Source organism: Falco peregrinus, chromosome 1 (assembly GCF_023634155.1).
Source record: "Falco peregrinus isolate bFalPer1 chromosome 1, bFalPer1.pri, whole genome shotgun sequence".
Classification (NCBI taxonomy): Eukaryota; Metazoa; Chordata; class Aves; order Falconiformes; family Falconidae; genus Falco; species Falco peregrinus.
In genome coordinates this window covers 109860919-109874159 of record NC_073721.1, presented here as the reverse complement: position 1 = coordinate 109874159, position 13241 = coordinate 109860919, and the positions used below count along the sequence as shown (strand labels likewise).

Below are 13241 nucleotides of genomic sequence, written 5' to 3'. Positions count from 1 at the left end.
GCTATAAATTTTACTTAATTTTCAAGCAAAATGTCTTGTGTGAAATTATCTAGTAGTAAGAATGGCTCTTCATCAAAATTTAAAGAAAACGTAAGCTGCCCTAAGCAGCAAGAAAATCCCTCTTTCATTTAGTCAAACCAATTTGGTAACATTCTGTAAATTTTCTTACCACAATATGCTATAGCTACCTCTATGGTCATAGACCTTCATAATACCTTTATATGTTTCCTGTAATTCAGGCAATATTAAAAACAAAAACAAAAAATGGGAAAAACTCAGACTTAACAAGGAGAAGTGGAAGCTGATGAATCAAGCAAAGTGTTACAAGGTTATAAAGAAACATGCAGAAAAATTGTACACAAAAAAACCACATTAGCAACGAAACAGATATTCAAAGTTTGATGTTAAAATAGGACAGCCTGATTTTTGAGAGCTTTTGAACAGTTGTGACCAACTTCAACAGGATTAATGGATATTCAACATCTCTAAGAAGTAGCCCATTAGTTCTAATTGCCACTGTCGTCATCATCTATTATTTCGTTCTATGAAAAGCAGGACACAATTGGAGTTAAATATCAGTGTGTGAAACAGGAAATTTAGAAAGCCAGGAAAATTTGGAAATAGCTATTGATTGCAAAATAAGTCCAGAGGTGGGGAAATAAAAGCCTTCACCACACTGAATATTAATGTCTACAGGCAACAGCTAAAGGAAGTAATGGTGCCTGTTTTTTTTTAACTTATGTACCAAATTCACATATGAAAACAGCACCTGTACACTGTGCTGCACTAAAAAAATGAAGAACAATCTCTTCTGAAAAACTGCTCATCATAGACTACCAGACAGAAAAAGAGGGAAAAATACAAAAAATTTGTATTCTCCTTGAGCCTTAGTCAACAAATGTGATGACAACATCACTCTAAGGAATTAGAACATGTTTTATAGAGCTTACTGAAAGCTTCAGCACATAAATATCTTTCAGTTCACGCTACTGCATAAAGAATTATTTAAATATATTTTTTAAACATCTCAAACACATGGATTTCAGAAATACCTGTATTTTTCTCAGCTTTTAATAACAAAAAAAGTCCTGGAAAATAGACAGATTCATAAAACAAAAAATCCTTGAAGCCATCCAAAGTGATATTCTCTGTCACACATTTAAATTTTTTGTCTTTATTTTAAAGACATATTGATCAAAATACTCTGCTCTGCTGCTGATCTGAAGCTAAATGCATAGCAAAACTGACAGGGAATCATTGCCAATTATTTTTAGAAACAATGTATCATCACTTTGGACAATAAACAGTCAATTTATTAGAAATCTTTCAAAGAAGATTGGCAGAAAATTGCTCTGTCTGACTAGCAAGTCTGCTTATTAGCCAGAAAAGCAAGGAAGAAAGAAAGAATCCTGTTACTGCTGGTTTAAAACTAAAGGATGTGGAGGTGGAGCAGGAATGATCTCAGTGATGATCTTCAATGTCAGTTAGGTGTTATATGAAATACAAATGGCTGGGGGAGGGGAGGGAAAGAGCAAAAATCTATTATTTGATGCAGGGAATTGGTCCCAAAACAACAGATTGGTAGTTTGGTAAGACAGATGCTCAGCAGACAGGCAAGACTACAGACCACATAAAAAGGAAGGGGGGAAAAATAATAATTATGGAAACCATGTTCATCCATCACCTGCAAAACAATTAAAAAAGCTGATCAAAATAGCTGCTTAAGGAGTGACCAACCACAGCGCAAGAAGCAGAGAAACAGGGCTACTCTCATTTCCCTGTTGAGTTTTGCAGAAATCTATTCGAAAAATTATGGGTTTATTGTTAATGTCAGTCCCTTTCCACTACCTCAGTCAGTTTGCCAGACAGTGAACACGTGCAATGTTCACTCATTTGAGTCCAGTTTTCTCTTATTTACAAATGTTTTGGAGTAACATCTTTCTTTCCAGTTTGCTGAACCAGTCAATTAACCAGCAGTATTCTCCATTTCATGACAGACAGAACGAGCTAACTTCTTGGAGCTGCAGTCAGTAGACATAGAAGGGCAAACCATTTATGGGGAGCTCATAATACTCTAAAATGCAAAAAGATAAAGCTGAACTTTATCTAGTTGATAAGAATTCATTTTTTTCAACCACCAGTATCAAAGTAAAAGTGGTGGTGTCAGGAAAAGGTCACTGCCATCAACTAGTCAAATATTTAAACCTGAATCTGAACTAAGCTTGTGACACCAGTATCTATGTTTTAAATAATATAGAAATGGATCTGGGTATGTGCAACATAATATATGCAACTCAGAAACTGCACAACAGCTACTATTTTCTTATCTATAACATCAATGTTTTCTGTGATGATGATCTCCAAAGACTAGAGGAACTGAAGAACTTCTCCGGCAACTTCAAACAGTCCTGAATCTGACCTGTGATTTTTTACACAGCTGATGTGACTGAATATCTAGTCCACATATATAAATCCACATCTGCTTGATCAAATTAGACTATCAGTCTCCAAAAGTAAAGCCATAGCCAAAAGGCCCAAAATTACGTAAACAACCTCCAGCAGGAGGCTGAAAATCTGGCTCTGTATTTTCTCTATAGTTTAAATGGTAGAATTACAAGCTCCAAGTAGCATGCCCTCAAACAGAAAGAGATTCAGAGAATTTATATTATAATTACCATTGCCACTTACAGAGAACAGTAAACTTTCCCATAATACTTTACCTCTTGAAAGCCAGACACATTATAGAATGTCACCCACACAACACAGCAGTGTCACCACTGAACGCTGGCCTTGGAAGTTTTTCTGTCCTATCAGTCCTCCTCCAAACCACGACAAGAATTTACTAAGTGACAGATTTCTTCACATTTTTCTCTGTTCTTCCCATAAACTAATCTATCCATTAAACACTACTGAGATGAAGACACATGCATCTGTGGAAGCAAAGACTGTAGTGAGGGCCTTTTTTTCCGTATTGAGACAAAAAGTTAAGGACTAGCATAGCTGAACCATATTAAGTTTCTTACTGGAGAAACCTGGCTGAGGAAAGTATCCAAACTGCTAGAATTATATCACTTCACTTTCCTAACATGGAAAAAAGTAATGCTCATAATGAAAGGATTGCAGATAGGTCAACAGACTATCTGCCTCGGCTGAAATGCAGGAAAAATGCAGGACTGCTCATTTTTCTTCTCCCACATCTGCACTTCAAACAGTCTGAAAAAAATACTGAAATCTTTTTCAGCTACCTTGCTCACTCTATGTAGTAGCATAAAGATGAAACCTGGGGTTTAGTTTTTATAGCACTTTCGCTCTCCCTTCTAAGCTTGACAGCTTTCTCCTGGACATCACTAAGGTGACTATAACATCAAACAGCACAACATATACTATTTACTCTGAAGTGAAATAGTGAAGAGGAATAATTAATTTTTATACATAATTTGCAATTTGTTGCACTGCTTCAGTGAAGAAAAAATACCCTACGTTCTTGCACAAGGACACTAGGCCTTTAAAAAACAAAAGCAGCATTTTGATGGGGAAAGCTAGGAATAAAGAGCACACCAGAAGCTGCACTAAATGGTAGGCAACATACCATCCTGTGACCTTCTGGATTTACAAATAGCTCCGATGTTTTTCAGAAGCAGAAGGCAGCTCTCAATGCTGCACGTGCCAATCTCTTCAGTTTTGACTAGACCCATCTATCCACCTTTAGTTAATATCACCACAAATACCAGTATGCTCTCAGGCACAGTTAGCATCTCTGAATTCACAGAATCAATAAATCAATTCCACATGTAGAAAACTTATTTGGAAAATCCTATCAGCTTTGCGGGAAATCGTTCTGTGAGCAGCAGAAAGAAGGAAGCCTGGCTTTATTTGGATTTCTGTCCTTTAATACCCTAAACTTCTGCAGCTACCAGCACATCCCAGACTTAGTCCAGAACCAGATATGCACTGGACTGTCCAGACAACTGCTGTCAAACAGTGTAGAAAACAGTATGGTTCTAGTTTCAGTCTTTCTTCCCCATCAGCCACAGACTTTCACAAATTTTGTAAGAAATCTTATTAACTTGGACAATTTAACTATTTTTCAAATAGTACCATGGTTTCAGGGGAACTGGAAAGAACAATACACAGATGGATGGGCATAAGTCTCATTAGAGAGACTGTTAGAAAAACAGGCTACAAATGCTTTCCCCCTTTCATGACGTTTGGTATCAGTTCAAGACTGCATGCCTGTCAGCTTGCTAGCATGATGTTATCCAGTGATGTCTGATTTCAGAACTTCAATTCCAGCTCAGTATAACCCTGATTTGTAGATCCTAATTGCAGAGTTGAAGGTTTACCCATTTAATCAGCCTTTCTTCTTACCAAGAGATGGAAACAACAGAGTGCAAGAATTTCAGAACCCCTACTCTAGCCAAACAAGTCAATCTGCAAATGGAGATCTGAAGTTCTCCCTGGACAGTTAACTGATGTAGACAGGCTCCACTAAGGTGCTCTAGTTGCACTTTGGAGTCTCCATTAACTATTTTGGGAGTCTGGATTCTTAATTCCAGGAATATGGTTAAAGTCACATCATATAAATACTCCCTTATATACATTGCTCAAAAATTGCAATCAACTTTTCAACGTTGGATGAATTCAGACATTACAAGAAACAGTAGTATGGTATTTAAATATCTGTATCAACAATGAAATGCTAAATATACATATATTAGTGTTTCCCTATACTGCAAGACAGGGATATGTCTTTTTTTTCTTTGCTGTGCAGCAGAAGTAATTTTATCACTTTTCTTTCTTTGAAGATGCTTACTGTTGTAACTATTTATTGCAAGAGCAATTGGAGATTTTGTCTCACTGGTCCAAGAACATGGCCCGGAAATTAATAGGCTTCTCAGTTTTCACTATAACACTGTTTACCAAACCAATTTAATCACTTATAATCCTTTTTCTTAATGGCTGGGCTTTTAGAAGCTGAACTTTTAGGAAGAAGAAAGCTATTTTGCATACAGCTCTGCTTAGTTCCAGTTTTCAAATAAAAGTCGTCTGCATAAATACTACAATGTGTTATCCCTTTTTCTTATTTCTAATGAGTAAGATGTACTTTGCTATCATTTTTAGAGGCACACTGGGAATCCCCCCAGCACTTATCCTTCCTATACTGCAAAAGATTTGATACAACAAATAAAGTAACTGGATGGTCACCAACTTTGTTACTTTTACTGCAGTCATGAGTGGTTCTACCCCCAGCAACTCACAGAGTATCCCTGTTTCACAAGAAGTATTGTAGATGAGTCAGATGGCATTCAAGGATACACAAGTATCCCTTAGTATCTTTAAGGTCCTGCCATTTCCTCCTACAAAAGATGTTCTTGATAGCCAGGGGTAGTGACTAGGATGGCTTCACCAAGAGATACAGAGAGAGACAACTGGCTTCCTCTTGGGTGGCATCTCCCCTTGGTGATGCTTTAATCATCACAAGAAGCAAAAGTGTTTTCAACAAATTGTCTCATTCCATCATAGTATCAAGCAATTCAGCAGATGGTTTCAGAATCAATGAAAAAATGTATTGAAACAATTTATTTCTACTATTAAAATCTGTTAACCACAATCACTGAAAAGAGTGCAAATCTTTCTTAATTTCTGCATAAAAGGAAAGATCATTCCCTCACAAAATAAAATACCTCACCATAAAAATTTATCTAATTACTTACACAACTTTTCAACCAAGATATTTTAATAAGACATCCTTTTAATCCCTGCCTGTTCAATAAGACAAATGAAACATTTGTTACTTTATTACACCACCAGTGCACAATTCATTTTTATGATACAGCAACAATAAATAACTTAAGAACACAAATGGAACAGCCAAATCTCACAGCCTCCAGTGAAACAATATATGGAACATAATTACATGCAGTACACATTTTCAAAGAACATTGACTCAGTTCCAAATTTAGCAAAATGTGACCAGGAAATAAGTGTCTGGAACTTAACCACAGCGTGTGTTTGACCCTTTTCAATCTTGAAACCTACTATTTGCCAAATGCTATTTCAGCTTGTAAGAGTGTTAAAGATCCTCTAGTCTTCTGTAAAGAATTAACTGCTTCATGAAGAGATTTTTTTTTTTAGTATATTACTGGTCTAATTTACACTGAAACTTACTTGAGTTCCTCAAAATATTTTTTTTTTCTCTTTGGATAAAGATCCAAAGATTTTTAACATCTATGGGAAACCAACAGCGTCAGCTTTTCATGCTTGAAATATATGGAGGTAGTTCAAGAAGAAATGTGAGAGGAGATGATTAACTTGGAAAGGAGCTACTCCCCATCTTCTCTATCAACAACATACCAACAGGCTCCTCCTCCTTTTAGCTACACAAACAGTACCAACTTCTCTATCCATATGCTCTCTGCCCTTACACGCATTAATACAACTGAAAGCTCAAGTACAGATAGTTTTTGTCTAATTTTACAGAAATTCTTTTTGTCTTCACAAAAGGGGTAATTCAAAACTACATTGATTTACTTATAAGCATGAGAATCTCAGTGACATTACGCTGGGCTATAGTTTGGTTCCACAATGCTAAAAATTTATTACAGAGCCTATGCAGCATCTAGAACAGATGACATATATATTTTGAAATACTCTGATTTTAAAGGTTTAATATATTAGAAATTTGGAGCTTCTAATCACCTTATCTAAAATAGTAGTACTTTTAAAGAGACAAAGGTATTTTCATCATGTAGCCAGTGTCCACTAGCTTAGACTGTAGACACCACATTAATATGTGCATCATATTATTAACAGTAAAAAAAGTGGACTAGAAATTCTCATAGACTTCATGCTAAATAACTTTTAAAGTAGTGTTTAAATACTACGAATACTATAAAAGTCTTTATACTGTATGAAAAGTTTAAACTATATCCTTCTAATGCTCTATACTATTATTTTCATGCTACAATATATTAAGGCCTTCTTAGATTAAGATAGGTTTCTTTAGTGACAGACTCTTCCTCTAAACTGAACCAGTCAATATTATTTTTTCTTAAAAATGCATCCTGATGATTGAACTGTCCAGAACATATTATTTTTTAAAGTATACACTTAATTCTTTTCATCCAGGTCTAGAACTACCCACCTTAGAAAAACACAGTTTTACTGTGAAGAAGGAATCTTCAAGCCAAACAAATTTCCTGGAATTCCATGAGAAGCTACCTTGGATAAAATTAACTAAGACATGAAGTTTTGTTTGCATATACTGGCCTGAAAAGCTGTGTGAAGTTACTGCCTCACAAGCGCAGCTTCTTTCCGTGGTAAAACACATGACTTATATGGTTCGTACAAAAGAGGATGCATCTCTTTTCTCACTATAGAATAGGGCTCAGAAGTATTTTACTCTACTTCTGGCAATTAGCAAAATTATTTTGATTTCATAACAACTAAGTGAATTAGTCTGGTTCACACTGAAAGCAAGTAACAAAACCTGTAAAAGCATATACCAGAGGTAAAGAGCATGAACTAGAATATTTGTGTTTTCTGCATTTGAAAAAGCAAAGCTATGTTTTCACTCCCTGACAACAGGTACCTCATACAGTAACAATATTGTTGTTATCATGTAACAAAATTATTAATAAAATAACCAATCTAACTAGCAATTAAATTTCAAAATGCTGGAGCATTGCCTGTCATTAAAACACGCTTCTACTTCTACCCATGTTAGGCAAAGAAGCCTGAATATCCTAATACACCAGTTAGTTTTTATTAATTGTATCTCAGTAATTGTATCTCAGTGATGATTCCCAAGATAAATTCAATACTGAAATCAAATAGACTACAATCAAATGGTACAGAGTCTTAACTTAGCCTAAAATTAACAGTAACTGCCAAATGATGGATTCAAGAGTAAGCTGCCTGTAGTGACAGGTAATTGTCCCAGTTATTTGCAATACTAAATGCCACTGCTGTATAATAAGCCAACACACTTCTGTAAAAATAGTACCACAGCAGTAGCCAAGATGATGCTTAAATAAAGTAGAATAACGTTTCTGTCTTACCCCTCTGACTACACGTTACATTAACTGCATCAGAAGATTAAAAGTGAGATTTGTTTTCGGTTGATAACCACCTCATCATTACCGGAAAGTTCTGGGACATTGCTTACATCCCAAACAAGGCAGTTTCCTAAAAACTTGTAAGCAGTAGTTTGTTACGCTTTGGGCGATGCCATCACCAGCCCTGCGGGAGGACAGCAGACATCCAACGCAGATGTGTAAAACAAACTAGAAGGATTCAGATTTCTTTGCAAAGGATGAACCCAGAGCAGGTACTGGGAGGGAGGGTGAGAGATGCTTGGGCTTATTTACAACCCAGAAAACCCCCTTGTCAAAGCAGACACTGAGTTTAGTAGGAACCAAAGCACTTACACAGCACAAGCTGCAGCTTCAAGACAGCAACACAACAGCATCTGCGACTTAAAACTTTAGCCATCTAAGCCAGGGTTTTCTTTTCCAAGTTGCGCATCAGGGAACACACAGAGAAATCAGTTCTGTGAAGCTGGTAAAAGGAGTATCCAAGACGGATCTATTCTTGCAACAAATAACTAAATAGTTAGAAGTGAATTTTGCCATCAAAAGATTTTTAGATTGGCAATGTAAAGTGGAACAAGAGAACATTTTATTTCCTCCTTTTCCTTCAGATCTGCCAGTTCCCTAGTCTACTCCAATTTCCTACTCTTCTATTCCTTGAAAAGCAAAATCTAACATAAGAATACGGTAGAATTACATGTTTCAGATGCATAGATGAGGCCCATTAGATAGATTTGGTTTAGATTAGATACATAAGAGCTAATAGCACATAGAAGTGGTAACCAGTATTACCTGAAATGAAGGTTGGAGAAGGTAATACAACTTCTGAGAACCAAATTCAGAATTTTTTTTTTTTTTCAGTTAAATTAGGCACAGAATGTGGAAAGATTAGAGTCTAATTTGTCTTACAAAGGGACTGCTTATCTTTACCTGACCACTATCACTATGAAGAGACTGGAATTGGCTGGAGCCACTGCCCCAAATAAAATAATCACTTCTAAAACATTAAAGAAGCCACTAACATGGACTGACTTTGTCCCAGCAGAACAGAGCAATGTCATCTGTTCAGTGCTGGTGATCTGGCAAGGACACATAAAATGAGTCTGACACCCGAGTGGAAAGTCAGGGACTTGCAGATGCTGAGCACAGTGTCCAAACTCACACGGACTTTTGAAGTAACAATGGTTCCAGAGGAAATGTTCTATATGCAACACCTGGATATGGCTTTTTCTACATGATTGAACTGGATACTTACAAAATTCTCAGCAAGAACCCCAAACGTTTTACTAATGTCATTCTTAATCCTCAACAGTTTAAATAAAGAACATTTCCTACAGAGAAGCATGGAGTTCTCAAAAAAATTGTGTATCAGCTATAGAGAGAACTGATGAGCTCAGCAATAGTTGAGGAGCCTTAAGATAGTTTGGTACATCAAGTCCCATTTCTGAAAAGGAGAGAGAGACAAAGAATCTATATTCAAGAAAAGACTAAAAAAAAACCCAGGATCTGGATACATCTCAGGCTTGAAAGTAGGAAAAAAAGATCTGAGAATTCTAACTTTGTTTCTTTGCTTGACTGACTTCCTGCACGATCCAGTCTGTTTACATGCATTTGATATGAAGGTTTGCTTGTAAGGAAACATTTTTGTCATTTCTCTTTTTCTGAACTGTATGAAAATCTTATTACTCAGAATCTGTGTGGACAGAAAGAATACTCTTCAGTATGGAACTATTACCCATGTCTATGTTTATGTTCTTACTCCATCCCCTGAAAGTATTGAAGAACATTATTTTCTCTTGAAACTGTAATATTTGGATAATTACAGCTCAAGAAGGAAAGAAAACAGAAGATTTGACAAAAATAATTTCAGGTCCCCGGATCAATACAGCACATTCACCACACTTCACAACTGTCAGGTGTGGAAATCCAGCTCTTCCTGAATGACTGTCTATTTGCTACAGAGAGCAGTGTAGCAGAAAAACAAGACTGTCTGTGCCAAAACACAAGAGAGCACAACACTAACGGCAGAACGCACCACCAGTCCATTCAGCTGTTGTACTTAGGACAGAAAAAGGAAAGCAGTATTGGTCAAGGATACCTTTCTCATCTCTTTGAGAGAATTTCACAGCATAGATCACTTCAAGCATTTGCACTGGCTGTTGTTCTTGGATAAACAGGTTAGATCACAGTGCTCCTCTTTTTGCAATACATTTTGCTAGCACCTAGCACTCTTGTTTCAGAACTCCATAGTATGAGACAATGTTCTTTTGTGCCACTGCTCTCCTGCCATCAAAACAGAGTCCCCAGCCTTTTATTAAACACAACTGCATTTATAATTGCTTTGCAATGAATTTCAACAAATCAACACTTCTCTCATTTCAAATGAGTTACAAAAGGACTTATAAGACAAAAAGAAAATACATGTCTTTCCAGCACAATGTTCTATGAAAGAGAAGCCTACCTGCAGTAGTATAGTTTGTTGTTTGATTACTTACTTTTCCTTTACCCCAGACATATTGCTGAACCAACTTCATAATAGGGATGATATAAATATTTCAAAATAATAAAACACTGAGGAATCCCCATCCTTTTTTCAAAAATATTCTATCCAATTAAAATGTGATTCAAATTCATGCAATTCCTCCCTGAAGATTGATGACAGTTAAGATGACCAAAATGTAAGCAAATCAAGAAGAAATAGTGTTGTATTTATTAACTTTGCTGATGGTTTACTGAGTTCTGTAAGAGTTTCCCTTGAAACTGCAACACCATAGCCTGATAAATATGTTCGCAAAGAACTCTGCAGGCTTTAATTTTTAATGTCTGGAATTGAGGGACTGATTATTAATTCCTAAATAAAAATCCACATTTTTCTGTTATTTTTTTCCTGTTTTTTTTCCAGGCTTTGCACTACCTGCAAGTTAATGACATTTCCCCAATCATCTTATTTTCAAAATTAAAATTTGTCAGTATAATGTTTATGAAAACTCAGAACTCTGCTAATCGCTCCACCGAAGACTGTAATGCCAGTAGCAGAACAAAGTTATGGCTCAGGCTTTAAAAGCACAAACTCCAACTTAAACAGGAAAGTTTAGTAGAAAAATACACTATTTCAAAGGCAGCTAAAACCAGCACTTGCAAGAAGACAGTAAAATTTGCCACCCAGTAGTCTACCTTAAATTCTATGATCCATGATGACTGTTCAGCATTTTGCTACACAATTTTTTTATATTTAGAACGATTGGGAAATATCAAAAGTATTAAAGACAATTATTTTGAGGCAAGAGAAGATTTAATTAGATTCAGCTAGCCTACAGGTTTCTTCTGTTTGAATTTCACTTTTTTTTTTCTGATTCCTTTCTACTCAAAATACCATGAGCTTGTACTAAGTCCCCTAAGCTTTGCTAGAAGTGCTGTCTTGATATTTTTGAGCTCTGCCTCCCCCAATCATCCATGCCTTACAGTCAACTTACCTCATGATAGATGCTCACGTAATCCTGAATATAAAAAAAAAATAAGCATAAAATGATCCGGTAGAATGATTTGGGGTTTTGTATCACTGCAAGTGGTTAGGTTCATATCTCTCTATTATCCAGTAATGAAAAGGCCCTTCTGTAAAGCAAACTGAAAAACAGATGCCATGGTCTCAAGGCCATGGTTTCCCCAATGGTATGCACAGCCAAAAGGTGCTAGAAGAATATCCTGGCCATAAGTCCCTGTAGATCAAATTTAGTAAATGCAAAAATGAAGAATTTTTGTTCCATGCTCTTGTGAGTAAGCATTATAATACAGCCTTTAATTATACCCTCACTCTTGTATTTTCACTCAAGATCCCTGCTTTTAAACATTTTGCAGAATCAACAGGGCTCACTTGGTCAGCAGATTTTTCAATATTCAGTTGAACTCAACCACGCAAGTGTGGCCCCAGGAATTTGACTTACTGTAACCTTTTGGCCCTCTTGAAGGGAAGTTCAGGATGTTTTTCCTCTCCTTCCATGATCACCTGTTCAGTACATACATGTCTCACAAAACAATAATGAGCTTAGTTAAGAATGTGCCTGTAAGGTGTGCAATTACTACACCATTTTAGAAATTGAGCCAAGGAAGACAGTTTAAAAAGTATTATTAGTTTGAGTCCCTGCGCTTTATTACAATTTTTGAGGATATACAGCAACTCAAAATTAAAAATCTAGCTCCTATGCACTTCATTTTCAGTGTAACATTCAAGACAGACCTTGTGGTGTCAAATCAAGGTTACAGACCACTTTTCCTCGTATTTTTCTCATGTACATGGTAGAAAGTAATTATTTTCAGCTCCCTTTAGTTTGCTGCTTTAGTTATTGAAGTCCTCTCAAGCAGTTCTGTGGACCTAATATGGCAGGGGAAGAAAAAGCAGTAGGGAAGAGCTACTCAGTCCAGCACTGCTGCCAAGGAAGCAATACGTGTAACATACTTCCAGGGAACAAGAAAGATTTGTGTGCAAATTTTTGTTTAAGCAATGTATTTAGCATCACTGAGAACTTCTGTAGCAGAAGCATGGACCAAATCCAACTCACCATGGTAGGTTCTACTTGCAAATTCTACTTGCAAAAACCTCCCTTCTCTCCTGCATGCCCTATCTCATTTTGGTGAAGCAAATGAAGCAGGCATCCACACCAGTAAACCCACTTTCTCCCTAGAAAAAGACAGAGAAGTCAGCAAGTAAATAGCAATTTACAGCAGCTGATAATCAGCTAAACACCACTTATTTAGCAAATATATTGATCAGTTCACTGTCCTTAGCAAGGTTATTACTACAGTGATCTTCCATTTAAGTCTCACAGTGGGCTGCACCTTAAGAAATATAAAATCAAAGAACTAAGCCCAAACCAGGACTTCTGCAGTGATGGATCAACTGCCGAAGCAGTTTAATGTGGCAATGACATGGATGGTTTTAGGAACTTATTTAGCATCCAGGCTTTAGGAAGCACAGATAAAGATTAACTTAATGAGTAACACGGCATCACCCATCAGCTCTGTGTTGCCACAGGCAATAGGTATGCTGTTAGCTTGCTAATAATTTTAGCTGGTTTCTTTGGTTGGGTACACTTAATTGTTGTCAACCAGAAAACAAATTACATTCTTGTTTTCTTTGCAAGACCCCTTATGCTG

The 13241-nt window shown here is 36.4% G+C and overlaps 1 protein-coding gene across 6 annotated transcripts in view; it reads right to left on the bottom strand.

Moving 5' to 3' along the window:
- The window catches only part of OTUD7A (OTU deubiquitinase 7A), a 146841-nt gene that overhangs the window by 85358 nt on the left and 48242 nt on the right, over positions 1-13241 (bottom strand). For all 6 annotated transcript variants that reach the window (XM_055814774.1, XM_055814780.1, XM_055814785.1 and 3 more), the window contains exon 3: positions 12647-12765. The gene's annotated coding sequence lies outside the window, so the exon portion shown is untranslated. The remainder of the gene's footprint in view (positions 1-12646; positions 12766-13241) is intronic.